Source organism: Pleurodeles waltl, chromosome 1_2 (assembly GCF_031143425.1).
Source record: "Pleurodeles waltl isolate 20211129_DDA chromosome 1_2, aPleWal1.hap1.20221129, whole genome shotgun sequence".
Taxonomy (NCBI): domain Eukaryota; kingdom Metazoa; phylum Chordata; class Amphibia; order Caudata; family Salamandridae; genus Pleurodeles; species Pleurodeles waltl.
Genome location: NC_090437.1, coordinates 101,968,052 through 101,985,409, shown reverse-complemented (window position 1 = coordinate 101,985,409; position 17,358 = coordinate 101,968,052). Strand labels below are relative to the sequence as shown.

At 46.1% G+C, this 17,358-nt stretch overlaps 1 protein-coding gene and 1 long non-coding RNA gene across 4 annotated transcripts in view; one reads left to right on the top strand and one right to left on the bottom strand.

The window, feature by feature from the left end:
* The window catches only part of PIGG (phosphatidylinositol glycan anchor biosynthesis class G (EMM blood group)), a 990,222-nt gene that overhangs the window by 822,206 nt on the left and 150,658 nt on the right, over positions 1-17,358 (bottom strand). The gene's annotated exons all lie outside the window — the stretch shown is intronic.
* LOC138297295 (uncharacterized) overlaps positions 1-17,358 on the top strand; it is a 170,342-nt gene that overhangs the window by 23,287 nt on the left and 129,697 nt on the right. The window contains exon 3 of the long non-coding RNA XR_011204004.1: positions 17,149-17,234. This is a non-coding gene — a long non-coding RNA (uncharacterized lncRNA). The remainder of the gene's footprint in view (positions 1-17,148; positions 17,235-17,358) is intronic.

Genomic DNA, 17,358 nt, shown 5'->3' with positions numbered 1-17,358 from the left:
TCTGCCATTCTAGAGCGAAGGCCAAGTACATAGTCCACTATGTCCTGTTTAGGCTCATGGAGAGGTCTCTCCCAGCCTTCTTTAACAAGGGCAAGTGGTCCCCTTACAGGATGACCAAACAGAAGTTCAAAGGGTGAGAATCCTACTCCCTTCTGTGGCACCTCTCTGCAAGCGAAAAGCAGACATGGCAAGAGGACATCCCATCTCCTTTTGAGCTTTTCTGGGAGCCCCATGATCATGCCTTTTAATGTCTTGTTGAATCTCTCAACCAAGCCATTAGTTTGTGGATGGTATGGTGTAGTGAATTTATAAGTCACTCCACACTCATTCCACATGTGCTTTAGGTATGCTGACATGAAGTTGGTACCTCTGTCAGACACCACCTCCTTAGGGAAACCCACTCTGGTAAAGATACCAATGAGGGCCTTGGCTACTGCAGGGGCAGTAGTCGACCTAAGGGGAATAGCTTCAGGATTCCTGGTAGCATGATCCACTACTACCAGGATATACATATTTCCTGGGGCTGTGGGAGGTTCTAGTGGACCCACTATGTCCACACCCACTCTTTCAAAGGGAACCCCCACCACTGGAAGTGGAATGAGGGGGGCCTTTGGATGTCCACCTGTCTTACCACTGGCTTGACAGGTGGGGCAGGAGAGGCAAAACTCCTTAACCATGTTGGACATATTGGGCCAGTAGAAGTGGTTGACTAACCTCTCCCACGTCTTGGTTTGTCCCAAATGTCCAGCAAGGGGAATGTCATGGGCCAATGTTAGGATGAACTTCCTGAACAGCTGAGGCACTACCACTCTCCTAGTGGCACCAGGTTTGGGGTCTCTGGCCTCAGTGTACAGGAGTCCATCTTCCCAATAGACCCTATGTGTTCCATTTTTCTTGCCTTTGGACTCTTCAGCAGCTTGCTGCCTAAGGCCTTCAAGAGAGGGACAGGTTTCTTGTCCCTTGCACAGCTCCTCCCTTGAGGGTCCCCCTGGGCCTAAGAGCTCAACCTGATAAGGTTCAAGCTCCAAAGGCTCAGTTCCCTCAGAGGGCAGAACTTCTTCCTGAGAAGAGAGGTTCCCTTTCTTTTGCTGTGTTGCAGTTGGTTTCCCAACTGACTTTCCTGTTCTCTTGGTAGGCTGGGCCATTCTTCCAGACTCCAGCTCTACTTGTTCACCCTGTGCCTTGCACTGTGCTCTTGTTTTCACACACACCAGTTCAGGGATACCCAGCATTGCTGCATGGGTTTTTAGTTCTACCTCAGCCCATGCTGAGGACTCCAGGTCATTTCCAAGCAGACAGTCCACTGGGATATTTGAGGAGACCACCACCTGTTTCAGGCCATTGACCCCTCCCCATTCTAAAGTAACCATTGCCATGGGATGTACTTTTCTCTGATTGTCAGCGTTGGTGACTGTGTAAGTTTTTCCAGTCAGGTATTGGCCAGGGGAAACCAGTTTCTCTGTCACCATGGTGACACTGGCACCTGTATCCCTCAGGCCCTCTATTCTAGTCCCATTAATTAAGAGTTGCTGTCTGTATTTTTGCATGTTAGGCTGCCAGACAGCTAGTGTGGCTAAATCCACTCCACCCTCAGAAACTAGAGTAGCTTCAGTGTGGACCCTGATTTGCTCTGGGCACACTGTTGATCCCACTTGGAGACTAGCCATACCAGTGTTACCTGGATGGGAGTTTGGAGTGGAACCTTTCTTGGGACAGGCCTTGTCTCCAGTTTGGTGTCCATGCTGTTTACAGCTATGACACTAGGCCTTTTTGGGATCAAAGTTTTTACCCTTGTACCCATTGTTTTGTGAAGAGGCTCTGGGCCCACCCTCCTGTGCAGGTTTTTGGGGGCCTGTAGAAGACTCTTTACTATTTTTAGTTTTGGTTGTCTCATCACTCTTCCCCTGGGGAGTCTTTGTGACCCCTTTCTTTTGGTCACCCCCTGTTGAAGTCTTGGACACCCTTGTCTTGACCCAATGGTCCGCCTTCTTTCCCAATTCTTGGGGAGAAATTGGTCCTAGGTCTACCAGATGCTGATGCAGTTTATCATTGAAACAATTACTTAACAGGTGTTCTTTCACAAATAAATTGTACAGCCCATCATAATTACTTACACCACTGCCTTGAATCCAACCATCTAGTGTTTTCACTGAGTAGTCAACAAAGTCAACCCAGGTCTGGCTCGAGGATTTTTGAGCCCCCCTGAACCTAATCCTGTACTCCTCAGTGGAGAATCCAAAGCCCTCAATCAGGGTACCCTTCATGAGGTCATAAGATTCTGCATCTTTTCCAGAGAGTGTGAGGAGTCTATCCCTACACTTTCCTGTGAACATTTCCCAAAGGAGAGCACCCCAGTGAGATCTGTTCACTTTTCTGGTTACACAAGCCCTCTCAAAAGCTGTGAACCATTTGGTGATGTCATCACCATCTTCATATTTTGTCACAATCCCTTTGGGGATTTTTAACATGTCAGGAGAATCTCTGACCCTATTTATATTGCTGCCACCATTGATGGGTCCTAGGCCCATCTCTTGTCTTGCCCTTTCTATGGCTAGGAGCTGTCTCTCTAAAGCCAATCTTTTGGCCATCCTGGCTAACAGGAGGTCATCTTCACTGAGAGCATCCTCAGTGATTTCAGAAATGTGGGACCCTCCTGTGAGGGACTCACTATTTCTGACTAACACAGTTGGAGACAGGACTTGAGGGGTCCTGTTCTCCCTATTTAGGACTGGAGGAGGGACATTGGCCTCCAAGTCACTAATTTCTTCCTCTGTGATGTCATCATCAGAGGGGTTGGCTTTTTCAAACTCTGCCAACAGCTCCTGGAGCTGAATTTTGGTAGGTCTGGAGCCAATGGTTATTTTTTTGATATTACAGAGAGACCTTAGCTCCCTCATCTTAAGATGGAGGTAAGGTGTGGTGTCGAGTTCCACCACATTCATCTCTGTATCAGACATTATTTTGCTAAGAGTTGGAAGACTTTTTAAAGAATCTAAAACTGTTTCTAGAATCTAATTTCAAACTTTTAACAAACTTTTAAACTCTAAAAGACAATGCTAAACAGGGACTTAACACACAAGGCCCTAGCAGGACTTTTAAGAATTTAGAAAAATTTCAAATTGCAAAAATGAATTTCTAATGACAATTTTGGAATTTGTCGTGTGATCAGGTATTGGCTGAGTAGTCCAGCAAATGCAAAGTCTTGTACCCCACCGCTGATCCACCAATGTAGGAAGTTGGCTCTGTATGTGCTATTTCAAAGTAAGGAATAGCATGCACAGAGTCCAAGGGTTCCCCTTAGAGGTAAAATAGTGGTAAAAAGAGATAATACTAATGCTCTATTTTGTGGTAGTGTGGTCGAGCAGTAGGCTTATCCAAGGAGTAGTGTTAAGCATTTGTTGTACATACACATAGACAATAAATGAGGTACACACACTCAGAGACAAATCCAGCCAATAGGTTTTTGTATAGAAAAATATCTTTTCTTAGTTTATTTTAAGAACCACAGGTTCAAATTCTACATGTAATATCTCATTCGAAAGGTATTGCAGGTAAGTACTTTAGGAACTTTAAATCATAAAAATTGCATGTATACTTTTCAAGTTATTGACAAATAGCTGTTTTAAAAGTGGACACTTAGTGCAATTTTCACAGTTCCTAGGGGAGGTAAGTTTTTGTTAGTTTTACCAGGTAAGTAAGACACTTACAGGGTTCAGTTCTTGGTCCAAGGTAGCCCACCGTTGGGGGTTCAGAGCAACCCCAAAGTTACTACACCAGCAGCTCAGGGCCGGTCAGGTGCAGAGTTCAAAGTGGTGCCCAAAACACATAGGCTAGAATGGAGAGAAGGGGGTGCCCCGGTTCCGGTCTGCTTGCAGGTAAGTACCCACGTCTTCGGAGGGCAGACCAGGGGGGTTTTGTAGGGCACCGGGGGGGACACAAGCCCACACAGAAATTTCACCCTCAGCAGCGCGGGGGCGGCCGGGTGCAGTGTAGAAACAGGCGTCGGGTTCGCAATGTTAGTCTATGAGAGATCTCGGGATCTCTTCAGCGCTGCAGGCAGGCAAGGGGGGGATTCCTCGGGGAAACCTCCACTTGGGCAAGGGAGAGGGACTCCTGGGGGTCACTTCTCCAGTGAAAGTCCGGTCCTTCAGGTACGGGGGGCTGCGGGTGCAGGGTCTCTCCCAGGCGTCGGGACTTTGGATTCAAAGAGTCGCGGTCAGGGGAAGCCTCGGGATTCCCTCTGCAGGCGGCGCTGTGGGGGCTCAGGGGGGACAGGTTTTGGTACTCACAGTATCAGAGTAGTCCTGGGGTCCCTCCTGAGGTGTTGGATCTCCACCAGCCGAGTCGGGGTCGCCGGGTGCAGTGTTGCAAGTCTCACGCTTCTTGCGGGGAGCTTGCAGGGTTCTTTCAAAGCTGCTGGAAACAAAGTTGCAGCCTTTCTTGGAGCAGGTCCGCTGTCCTCGGGAGTTTCTTGTCTTTTCGAAGCAGGGGCAGTCCTCAGAGGATGTCGAGGTCGCTGGTCCCTTTGGAAGGCGTCGCTGGAGCAGGATCTTTGGAAGGCAGGAGACAGGCCGGTGAGTTTCTGGAGCCAAGGCAGTTGTCGTCTTCTGGTCTTCCTCTGCAGGGGTTTTCAGCTAGGCAGTCCTTCTTCTTGTAGTTGCAGGAATCTAATTTTCTAGGGTTCAGGGTAGCCCTTAAATACTAAATTTAAGGGCGTGTTTAGGTCTGGGGGGTTAGTAGCCAATGGCTACTAGCCCTGAGGGTGGGTACACCCTCTTTGTGCCTCCTCCCAAGGGGAGGGGGTCACAATCCTAACCCTATTGGGGGAATCCTCCATCTGCAAGATGGAGGATTTCTAAAAGTTAGAGTCACTTCAGCTCAGGACACCTTAGGGGCTGTCCTGACTGGCCAGTGACTCCTCCTTGTTGCTTTCTTTGTTCCCTCCAGCCTTGCCGCCAAAAGTGGGGGCCGTGGCCGGAGGGGGCGGGCAACTCCACTAAGCTGGAGTGCCCTGCTGGGCTGTGACAAAGGGGTGAGCCTTTGAGGCTCACCGCCAGGTGTTACAGCTCCTGCCTGGGGGAGGTGTTAGCATCTCCACCCAGTGCAGGCTTTGTTACTGGCCTCAGAGTGACAAAGGCACTCTCCCCATGGGGCCAGCAACATGTCTCTAGTGTGGCAGGCTGCTGGAACTAGTCAGCCTACACAGACAGTCGGTTAAGTTTCAGGGGGCACCTCTAAGGTGCCCTCTGGGGTGTATTTTATAATAAAATGTACACTGGCATCAGTGTGCATTTATTGCGCTGAGAAGTTTGATACCAAACTTCCCAGTTTTCAGTGTAGCCATTATGGTGCTGTGGAGTTCGTGTTTGACAAACTCCCAGACCATATACTCTTATGGCTACCCTGCACTTACAATGTCTAAGGTTTTGTTTAGACACTGTAGGGGTACCATGCTCATGCACTGGTACCCTCACCTATGGTATAGTGCACCCTGCCTTAGGGCTGTAAGGCCTGCTAGAGGGGTGTCTTACCTATACTGCATAGGCAGTGAGAGGCTGGCATGGCACCCTGAGGGGAGTGCCATGTCGACTTACTCGTTTTGTCCTCACTAGCACACACAAGCTGGCAAGCAGTGTGTCTGTGCTGAGTGAGAGGTCTCCAGGGTGGCATAAGACATGCTGCAGCCCTTAGAGACCTTCCTTGGCATCAGGGCCCTTGGTACTAGAAGTACCAGTTACAAGGGACTTATCTGGATGCCAGGGTCTGCCAATTGTGGATACAAAAGTACAGGTTAGGGAAAGAACACTGGTGCTGGGGCCTGGTTAGCAGGCCTCAGCACACTTTCAATTGTAAACATAGCATCAGCAAAGGCAAAAAGTCAGGGGGCAACCATGCCAAGGAGGCATTTCCTTACAGGCACCCACCAAGCAAGCCTGATGTGGGATAAATTTCAGGTGTCCCGAACCTATATACGGGGTCGCTTATTGTGTGTGCCGGGAAGGGGAAAAGGATCAAAGTCAGGCTTTATGGGCCCCCACACTGGTCCCGTGGGTGGATCCAAGAGAAGGGCCCCACAGCTGCCCACCCTGCCCCATCTGCCCCACCTCACTATTGTCCTGGTGGGACCACCAAGCCCAACCCAGGCCTTGGTGTGTAGTTTGGGCACAGTGGTGTCAGTTTTCGGCAGCCTTAATCCAATGATCCCACAATTGGGCTCTGATGAGTACAAAATGGCTACTATGGGCTGATCACATCTGCTGTCCCACACGAAGGTGCTGAAAACCTGATTCACTTCTGAAGTCCACTGGAGCCGTTCCAAAAAGACCTTCTTTTATTGAACCCCCATACAGGCTCCGATGAATGCAATAAGCCGGGCGCTGTGGCCTCTGTGGGGGCGTTACTAGAAGGATCCTAAATGGGGTAAAGTACCCAGATTGGTCTTTGGAGATAGAACATCTTACAAAATCGCAGCTATCTTAAGATCTATCTACTGGTTACCTCTTCAGCTAGAACTAAGGTGAAGGCAACTTGCATAATACAAAAGGAGGTCCACATTGTCATACCAAACTACCCGACCATCCAATTTAAATTTATTGTTGGCCAGAGAAACACCAAAAACAGAAGAAGTCTAATTCCTGGAATCCCTAATGCTAGCCTTCTTGAGCCTAACTCTCACACTGTGGAATCCTTTGACAAGTTATATCATACGAAGTCTGGATTTACTTGCATTCCGAAAGGAACTCAAGAATTAAACCTTTGGAGTTTATGGCCATATTTGTTTTCTCTTGTTTCCTTGCTCCAAACCCTATGCTTCGACTCTATAATTCTCTGTTACACCTGTATTATATGTAACCCACTCTGCCATGCTTGTGCCAAGGTTTGCTTTTTAGAAATACTTTAAAAAGATTTTTTAAAAATGTCATCAACATTAGGATTGCTATGTTGTATTCAAAATAACAGATTTGCTTTAATTGAACTATAGTTTATTGTTGAAACTATTGTGGTCTCAGTCAAGTGAAAACACTAACTCCATGTAACTATTTAAGAGTAAAAGTCACCCTTTTGTTTGCTTCAGATCAATATACTGAGAAGAGGAGGACAGGCTACAAAGGGAATCATGGACCTTATGACAGAATATACTGCCAATACCCCTAAATATTTACCTGTATTCACTAATCATTCAAAAGGCACCTTCCTCATTTTTGAAAACATAATTCCCGAATTTTCAGAATAGCTGTGGAAACTCTGGCTGTCATCCCAGCTCATTGATGGGGCTCAGACAAAATGGCTGTTCCACAGTAAGGAGCTTGATGCTATTTGGATTATTTCTCAGAATAAAATAAAACCTAAACTGCATCTGGTTCCGTGCTAGGGCACAGAACTGAGTGTCTCAGACATGGCTGGGGTTTGAAGCTTGTTCAAAAGCTCATGATACCCAAACTCAACAATCAAGTTGCAGCTGACAATGATTTTCACCGTGGCTGACCACAAAACAGAACAGTTGATACTAAAAGCTCTAAAGAGCACTAATTGTGGTGAGTAAATTCTATGGCCCTCATTACGACCCTGGCGCTCGGCGATAGTTTGGGGAAAGGTACTGCCAACAGGCTGGCGGTACTTTTTCCCAAATTATGACATTGGCGGTTTGACTCAAGCCAAACCGCTATTGTACCACTTCGGCCACCTGGGTGGTAACAGCGGCTGGGCTGGAGACTTCAGTCTCCAGCCCGGCAGCTGTCACAATCCCACCCTCGGGATTATGACCCCGCCTACCGCCATGGTTTTCGTAGCAAGCCTACCGTCACAAAAATCATGGTGGTAGGCACTATCGTTGCCAGGGAATTCCTTCCCTGGCACTAATAGGGGTCTCACCCGCCCCCTCCCGAGAGTCCTCCCCCACTATCCCCCACACCCACACACGCACACATACACAATCATACACACAATCATACACACACGCATACCCACATCCACCCACCCCAACACACACCAACATACATTGTCGCACATACGCATTCACAACATAAAACATACACGTACACTCACATTCAGTCATTCACGTACGCATTCAACGCGAATCACACCTGCATGCAAAAGCGGACACACACACAACACCCTCACACACCACCCCAACCCCAGTGTTCAGTTTCATGGTTAGCAATAGTATGATGTATTTAGTTAGACCTGCTGTGTTTGTAATCATAGATGTTTTTTCATATCCTTCAAATTGGTTTGTATGTTTTTTTTTTTGTTTAATGAATGTGATGGCAGTGTGTGTGGCTTGGCACGTGGCTGGCAGTGTGCGTTGGATTGCTATTTGGCTGGCAGTGTGCGTGGACGAGCATTTGGCTAGCTGTGTGTGTGTAGTGACTTGCTGCTGGTCACTATACACACATTGCTAGCCAAATGCCATTCCACACACTGCATAAAGCCACCAGCTGGTATGACTGCTGTGTCACTCATTTGGGAGGATTGAAAGCAATGGGGCCCTTTAATAGCGCCATCTGTTGATGTAAGTGTTGTAATATGTTGGGCCCTCGGCTGGCAGTTTGAATGGTTTTGTGTGCCAAGCATGAAATGTGTGTGAATGGCCTATAAAGCAGTTTGTGCCTTGTCACTGCTTTACAGCACTCGAGCTGTGAGTCATTGGCTCAGTTTTTTGAACTTTTAATTATTAACAGTGTATTTCATTTTTGTGAAATCTCATGTACATAAATTTACTTTTTGAACCTTTCTCTTACCCTCGTGCCAAAGCCAACCAGTATGTGCGTCTACTTGAGGACTAGACGGTTGTGCAGTAATATTTGTCTTTTATGTCTTTCTTTGCTAGGGTGTACATTGTCTGTAGGGAAAATCTAGCAACACTAGATATTTTTCGTAAAATAGACACCCAGGGAAGTGCAGGGTAGTGTACCTCTTGTGGATCTCATTAAGTTTTCTTACCTATAATGCCCTACAAACCTCAAATTTTGACTAAAATCACACATTGTCCTTGAATTTCTGTGCCATATGATTTCAGAATTAGAAGAAAACCACAAAGTTCCTACCATACAGCATTTCACCACTTGCCCCAATAACAATGCTGCCCCACTTGTGTGGCTGGGCCTAGTACCTGTGACAGGAACGAATCAAATTAGCATCAAAGGGAGTCCTTGCAAAGGGACCCTCATTGACTTTGGTTTGATTTGTTCTGCTGCAAGCACTAGGCCCAGTCACAGAAGTGAGGTACCGTTTTTATCAGAAGGCTTGGGGGATTGCTGGGTGGAAGGACGTTTGTGGCTCCCTGCAGATTCCAGAACTTTACATCACAGAGATGTGAGGGAAATGTTATTATTATTATTTTTTTTTAATCAAAGTTAATAAGAGTCAAGCAAGTCACCCCATCCTGGATTCCCCTAGGTATCTAGTTTTTCGAAATGTACAGGTTTGCTAGGTTCCCCTATGTGCAGACTGAGCTAGGACCTAAAACCCACAGGTATGCACATTGCTAAAAAGGGTCAGTTTTTCGTGGGAAAATGTGATTTGTCCATGTTGCGTTATGAACTATTTCCTTTCGTGGGCACTAGGCCTACCCAATAATGTGAGGTACTGTTTTAACAGGATACTAAGGGGAACACAGAATAGCAGAACACGTTTTATTACCAAATGAATTTCTCTGCATTTGTGCCTTCCAAATATAAGATAGTGTGTAAGAAAGAAGTCATTTTGAGAAATGCCTTCTAATTCACATGCTAGTATAGGACCCCACAAACTCAGAGATGTGCAGATAACCACCACTTCTAAACTCCATATCTTCTAACCATTTCGGAAATGCTTAGGTTTCCTTGATACCTATTTTTCACTATTTATGTTTTGCCAAATTAATTGCTGTATACCAGGAACACAATGAAAAACCATTGCAAGGTGCAGCACATTAATTGGCTCTGGGTACCTTCAGTTCTTGGAAAACCCACAAACCCTATATATCCCCACAACCACAAGGGTCTACTAGATGTAATGGTATATTGCTTTTTTAAATCGGCTATCATGATGAAAAATTACAAATGAAAGCTCTGTCACAAATGCCCGTTTTTCCCTACTAATTTTCAATATTTTTTTATTTCAACAATTTTTTTTCTTTGGGAAACCCTTGAAGTATTAACACAAATGACCCCTTGCTAGATTCAAATTGTCTTGTTTTCAGAAATGTAGAGCTGTCCAGGATCCACAGTGCGTTTCTCACCACTTTCCACCACAAACTGGAAGGAGGTTGAAAGGACAAAACATAGGAAAATGGGCTATCTTCCAGTAAAATGCCAGAACTGTGATAAAACGAATTTGGTTTTCTGAATCAAGTCTGCCTGTTCCTGATAGCTGGGAAGATGGAGATTATAGCACCGCAAAACATTTGCTGATGCCATTTGCAGGAAAAAAACACTTTCTTCTGCAGCACTTTTTCCCATTTTTCCTCAAACAAAATGTAGCTATTTTTTGGCTAATTCTTTGGTCCTTTCCAGGGGAATCCACAAACACTGGGAACCTTTAGAAACCCAAGGATGCTGGGGAAAAAAGACACAAATATGTCATAGATAGCTTTTGAGAAACAAATGTATTGCTTAGCACTGAGGGAGGTGGAGGGGCCTAGCAGCGAAGGGGTTAAGCAGCTTGTTACGCTCTTTCACTCTGCAAGGTGCTCCCTTGAAGCACGCCTGAGTTTACTTATTCACTCTTGCTGCTCTCTTTGCGTCCATAAGCTGCTTCATTCACACTCACCCAGGAGGTTTCTTTTCTCTGCTTTACTTTATTGCTTATCTGCCTGGACAGTAAAACTGGGGCACTGATGCTTTTTTAAAGCTCTGAGTGCTGGGTGTGACTCTCCTGCTCGTTCCCAGCCGCATTTGTGATGTCTGCATCACTGGACCAGCCTGAGTGCTGGGGTCTATGAACCCCCTCCCCCCCGCACCACTGAAGTATTGAGCGCCGGGCACAGCTGCTTGACTATACGTGAAAGTTGAAAGTTATAAAACATTGATTTTGAATGACTTGTCAATTAATTAATCAGGTCGTACTTGTATAAGGAGGCTTGTCACCCCAGAGGAGTATCCAGGAAACTTCCTGCAGGTATTAATCGAAGGGCCAGGTCTTGAGCCCTTACCTGAATTGGGTCAGAGAGGGTGCGGTTCAGAGGAGAAGGCGCTCCAGGCTTTGGGGTGAGATGGGAGACAGCACGTCCTCCAGAGTGGCTTTGGCATATGTGAGGTATCTCTGCGACAGCGTGGTGTACTGAGCGGAGATTCCTTGGGGGGAGGGGGTGTTGGTGGAAAAGCAGATGGTGGTTCAGGTAGGCGGGTCCCTGGTCGTGTAGGGCTTTGTAGGTATGGGTCAGGAGTTTGAATTGGCATCTCTTCTGGATCCGGAGCCAGTGGAGGTCCTTCAGATGCTGGGTGATGTGGGTTCTCTTGGGCAGCTTGAGGATCACCTCCATGTTGAGCTTAGGACAGTTCTCCTTCAGCCAGGTAGATATGTTTTTCATACAGCTGTGAAAGTTTGTTGAGCTGTGAATCATCTGCGCAGGAGATGATGTTGATGTTGTGCAATCTGACGATGTCTGCGAGTGGTGTCATGTAGACGCTGCAGAGGGTAGGACTGAGTGATGACCCTTGGGGACGCCGCAGATGGTGTGCTTGGCTTGCAAGGTGACAGGAGGGAGGAAAACATTTTGGGTGTGTCCAGTGAGAAAGGAAGACAGCCATCTGAAAGCATTATCTGTGGTTCCAATCTGGTGAAGCCTACTGATGAGTGTGTGGTGGAAGACGGTTGAAGGCTGCAGAGAGGTCGAGGACCATCAGGGTGGCCGATTCTCCTCTGTCCAGTAGGGTGCAGATGTCATCTGATGCGGCAATCAGAGCTGCCTCGTGCTGTGGTTGCCTCTGAATACTGATTGGGATGCGTCCAATGAGTTGTTTGTTTCCAGGTGTTCAGTGAGTTGGAGGTTGATAGCCTTCTCCAAGCCTTTGGCAGGAACAGAGAGGTAAGAAAGTAGTTCTGGAGCTCATTGTGGTCTGCAGAGGGTTTCTTGAGTAGGGGTCTGACCTCCGCTTGTTTTCAGGCTCCGGGCAAGGTGGCTGTGGTTATTGAGGCATTGAGGACAGTGGTGAGCTGGCAGCTGATCTAGTCTTTTCTGAGGTTGAAAAAAGCGGTGAGGGTTGGGGTCGGTGTTTGCTCCTGAGTGGATGGAGTACATAAGTGTGGCTGTGTTCGCTGTGCTAAATTGTTCCCATGCAGTTGGTGGTGGTGGTTGATGGAATGTTGTGGAGGACAAAGGGTTGAAGGGGGAAGTTTCTATAGAAGGTTTCTATCTTTTTGTGGAAGTGGTTGGCAAGGGCACTGCAGAGTTCCTTGGAGGTGGGGGTAGAGTTTTCAGTGGCTGATGGGCAGTTGAACTCTTACGATGATGAAGAGTTCCTTGCTTTGGTTGATGCCGGTCTTGATCTGGTAGGTTAGGGCCTCCTTCTTTGCGTCTTTGATCTGTAGATGATAGTCGTTCAGAGCTAATTTGAAGGTGGCTCGGCCTTTGGGGTTCTTGCTGGTGCATCATCTTCTTTCCATTTGTTTGCATTTGAGTTCTGAAGTGCTGAGTTCTGGGGTATACCAGTTGGCTTGTTTGGATGGGGGGGGGTCTATGGGTTTTGGCTGGTTTGGTTGCGGTGACATGGTCGGCAGTGCTGGAGATCCAGTTGCTGAAGTTCTGTACTACCTGATCCAAGTTTGTGGTGATGTTGGATTCTGTGGTGCTGAGTGTATTGGTCCATTGTTGCTGAGTGACCTTGGTCTAACTGCCACAGGGGGCGCTGTGGTGTTTGAGGGTGGCATGGGGAGGTACAACAATGGTGAAGTGTACTATGGAGTGGTCCGACCAGGTGAGTTCAGAGAATCGGCTGTATCTGATTCTGTAGCTGGACGCGAAGATGGGGTTCAATGTATGACCAGCTTCGTGTATAGGAATGTGACCAGCTGCTTGAAGCCGATGTTGTCCAGTCCTTCCAGGAGGTTGGTGAAGTTGGTGTCCGTGGGGGTCACTGAGGTGGAAGTTGGTCTCCCAGGAAGATGTAGTGTTTGTTGGATTTGATGGCAAGAAGGGTGATGAATTCTGTGGTGGTCCTGGCGGGCAGTATGCAAGGGTGCCTCTGATGATGGTGGTGTCAACAGTGTGGAGCTGGAAGTTCATATGTTTCATGATCAGCGTTGTATCATCATTGGTGATGGTGCAGCTGAAAGACTCCTTGAGTATGATGGCAACGCCGCCTCCGGGTCTGTTGGTGCTGTTGCAGTGTTTCATCTTGTAGCCGGAGAGTGTTGCTGTGGCGATGTTGGGGGGTGAATGTGGGAGTGAGCCAGGTCTCTGTGATGAGGGTTACATTGGGACTTTGGTTTCGTATTTGCAAAGCAAGCTGGCGTTGATCAAGAGACAGCTGAGGTGTTCAAGGGTGTTTTCAGTCGGCAGGGTAGTTGTGGTTGGTCCTGGCTTAATGGAGTACCTGCAGTGGATGTAGGCGAGAGGTCCAGCTGTGGTGCATGGCGATGTGAGGCAGCAATTTTTGTTGCTTTCGGGGCCCAGGGCGTGGAGTTGAGAGAATGGGGTATCTGTGGGAGTGCAAAGGGACAGGTTTCCTGGGGCTGGGAGCGGTCAAGGCGCAGACGGGCTTGCCTTTAGCACACTTTCAGCGTGCCTGCTGCACAGTTGACCATAAGCGGTGGTAGGAGGGGCAGGAAGGGAGGAGTGCAAGAGGTAAACTGCAGGAGCAGGATAAAAGAACGGCAGGTGATACAAACAGTGGAGCAGAAACAGAAACAATGACAGCACAAAGGTGCACAACAATCAGTAAGCAGTTAGACAAAAGCCAGAACAAGCACAAAAGGGGCACAACAGTTAGCAAGCAAACAAAAAAGTTCAAACAGCACAAGCAGAAAGGGGGGCACCAATGAATAGATACTGGGCTACTTGGCAGTTGCCAGTATGCCTAGCGGGAGACTGCGGGATCAAACTGGAGGTCCTGGGGACGGAGCACGAGGCAGCAGTCACAAGGAGCATTGCAGCGGCAGCAGGGGGAGAGGAAGAGAGACAGAGAGACCGGGTCTGTAATTTGCAAGTATTGTCCGAAGAAGCTGAAAAGAAAACAAAGTTGAGAGCTCTCCACTTCACTATTCCCATTTTCAGGCCTCTATCACTATAGGTTTTGTTCTAATTGGCAAACATTAACTTACAATGATCACATCTTAGAAACATATAAAAAAGGCACCAGAATCAGACAAACTAGAGTACAGTTCATTGTTAGAGTTGCACATTTCTTAACTCACTAAATCATTTGATTCAATATAGTTAAGTGTCATGGATGTCGCATACTCATGACTATCCGTAACCCAGGTCAACCCTGTCATGGGTTTAGACAACCACCTCCATTTTGTGAGCCCAGCATTTTCCCTGTGCCTTAATACAGCCCAGTGATCAAGGATTCCTAAGAGACCTAAGTAAGGAGCCCCAGACGTTTCTGGGATATCTTATTATTTGTTTAAAAGTGTTTTGTTTTTACTGCTACCCGTGCCTGTTTACTGTAGACTCTCTGTGTTTCAGGCAGCTTGGCCTTTTAAAGTGCTGTTTTTTTTAGCCGTGACTGTTTGAAATTTCCCTCCTAGTTTGTGGCACAAGACTACATAGAGCCCTCCCCCGATCATTTCTAAGTAAAAAGGCTACATACATCTTCAAGGGTGTGTTTTTGGAAACTACTTAATCTGTTTCTGTGATTTAAATTGTGTTTAGAAACTGTCTGCATCCCCTGTTTTAGCCTTACAAAAGCCACATTTCAGAGTGCGCGACAAGCAATATTTCAATGTTTTTTTTACAATCTCTCCCTTTACCTGGAAAGTAGACTCTGCTAGCTTCGAAGTGTGGATTCAGCCCGTCTGTATCCAAGGAGATTCTGAATAGAGCAGCAGCTCCCACCTCCCTTCCCACAGGAACCGGCCTTCAGTTAACTTGGCCCTTATATATGTTTCTATTGGTTGTTACATATTGTGTTGTGATAGGTTGTTGGGGGATGGTCTTTCTATTGGCTTAGGGATTAGAGTTGGGCTTGTCATTGGTAGTAGGGCTGAGATTTTGATTGGTTCCTGGTTTTTAGGGCTGGGCTTGTAATTGGTAGTATGGCTGACATTTTGATTGGTTCCTGTTTTTTAGGGCCGGGCTTGTGATTGGTAGTAGGGCTGAGATTCTGATTGGTTCCTGGTTCTAGGGTTGGGGTTGTGATTGGTTGTCAGGATTAGGGGTATGATTGGTGATTAGGGCTAGGCCTGGAAAGAAGGAGATGTTTTCACATCAAAATTATTAATTTCTTCAGCATTTTGGGGCACTGGAGCTCTGCTGATGCATAAATATGCCTTTATCTTACAGAGACATTGAGTTTTGAAGTCATTTCAGAGACTTCATGTGAGGGCCTGAGGTAATTATTTATCTGCGTCATTTGCGTTTCACTCCATAAGCCTCTGCACAAACCTAAACTTTCACAGAGATGTTTCTATTTGACTTTTAACTGCTTGCAGGATGTGATTCTACAAATCTAATTTCCTCTGCAATGGAATACTTATTACCTTCTGACAGCCAGCTGAACTTTTGATCTCTCTCTTCAAACACATTTAGCTGAGGTTTTCAACTTTCAGTATTCACTGGCAGCTCTTGTTGTCAAGGAGCTCTTTCAAATTGCTCTTCATAACATGGTAAATGCTTTCCTTTGACGGAGGGGATTTTTCCTCTTCAGAAGGTTCCCTTAAAACTAGTCACCAATTGTTTGACTATGTGCAGTAAAGTGCTTTGCTCTTGTGGTATTCTGTCATGCCTGTTATGAGAGAATAATTTAGGATTTTCTATTTATATATTTTTACTATATTTTGCTCTGTTGTTGGAAACTTCTGGCAGCAGCTTCTCATCGTAATAGAATTTAATCAACATCGCACATTGCTGGCTTCCTATTACCAAATTGCTGCTGGCTTTTATGGGGTGACCACATAATTGTCAGGGCAGCCAGTCATCATCTCCCTCCAAGTCTAATAATCCTCTTCAAGAGGTGCGCACACATATAACTAAATCTTCTCTACCATCAGCTTTAACAATGGATAGTGCTACAGTCTTTTTAAAGGATAGTGCCTCTTCATCTCATGCTGCTGGTGCAATTGCGAAAAAACCATCTAACACCTCCTCCGTCAAGCGCCCCAAAAAAGACCTTGATTCTCCCTCAAAATCACCTACACATCTTACTCTAAATGATGTCATGGAGGAATTGCGTGCCTTAAAGCCCTTTATGATGGACTCTAATGCCTCTTTGCAACGTATTGAGGAGCAATGGGCCCAACACGAACAACGAATTTGTACTCTAGAACAGTAAGTAACCTTGAAGATTGTAACACTGTCAATCCTCAGATCTCCAAGGACATAGCTCAATTTAAAAGGCTTACTGAAAACTTAGAAAATAGAAATAGGAGAAATAATCTTCGCCTTTTTGGGATTCCAGAAGGTTCGGAAGGCTCTAACATGATTGCATTCCTTCCAACAGCAATACCTTCAATTCTTTGCTTGCCTTCTACCTCTCCCCTCTCTATCCAACGGGCACATCGTTTAGGTCCGCAGACTTCAACTGGCCTCATGCACATCCTAGAGGCATTATTATTCTCTTTCTCCAATTTACTGACTTGATGCAAATACTCTCGGAAGCCAAAAAGATGGGCTCTTTGCTATGGTCAGGTCATAAAGTGTTTTTCACACAAAGCTTGTCTCCTGCTACAGCTGCACGTCGCAAACAGTTTTTGGACTTACGTCTACAACTCAAATCCTTGAATATTCGATATGGTCTTCTTCACCCATGGCTTTTCAAAATTACATTCAAGGACAAATCTTACTCGTTTGAGGAACCTTCAGCACTACAAACTTTTATTAACCAACACAAAACAGAAGCAATAGAACTAGGAGTATCTGCAATTACTTGAAGATATAATTTCATTTGCCTTTAATGTCCTTTCTTTTTTTTTTTCTGGACAGTTTAATAGTAATAGTTATGTTTAGTATTTATATCCATGGTTTTCCTTATCTGAATCTTATTTTCTTCTTATTATTTTTTTTAGATAGTGTTCTTTGTGCAATCCTCATGTTCCTTTCCCAACCGTATCCCTTTCTCACCGTCCAAATTGTGCTCCTACACGTCCCACTGGTAAGCTCTGATTTTTATTGTTCTTCATGTCACACTCCTTTACTGCAGTTATTACGTTATTTGGTCTCCTGAATGGTACATTTTTAGTTTGCATGGTTTTGTTTTTATTCCATGAAACTCGCCT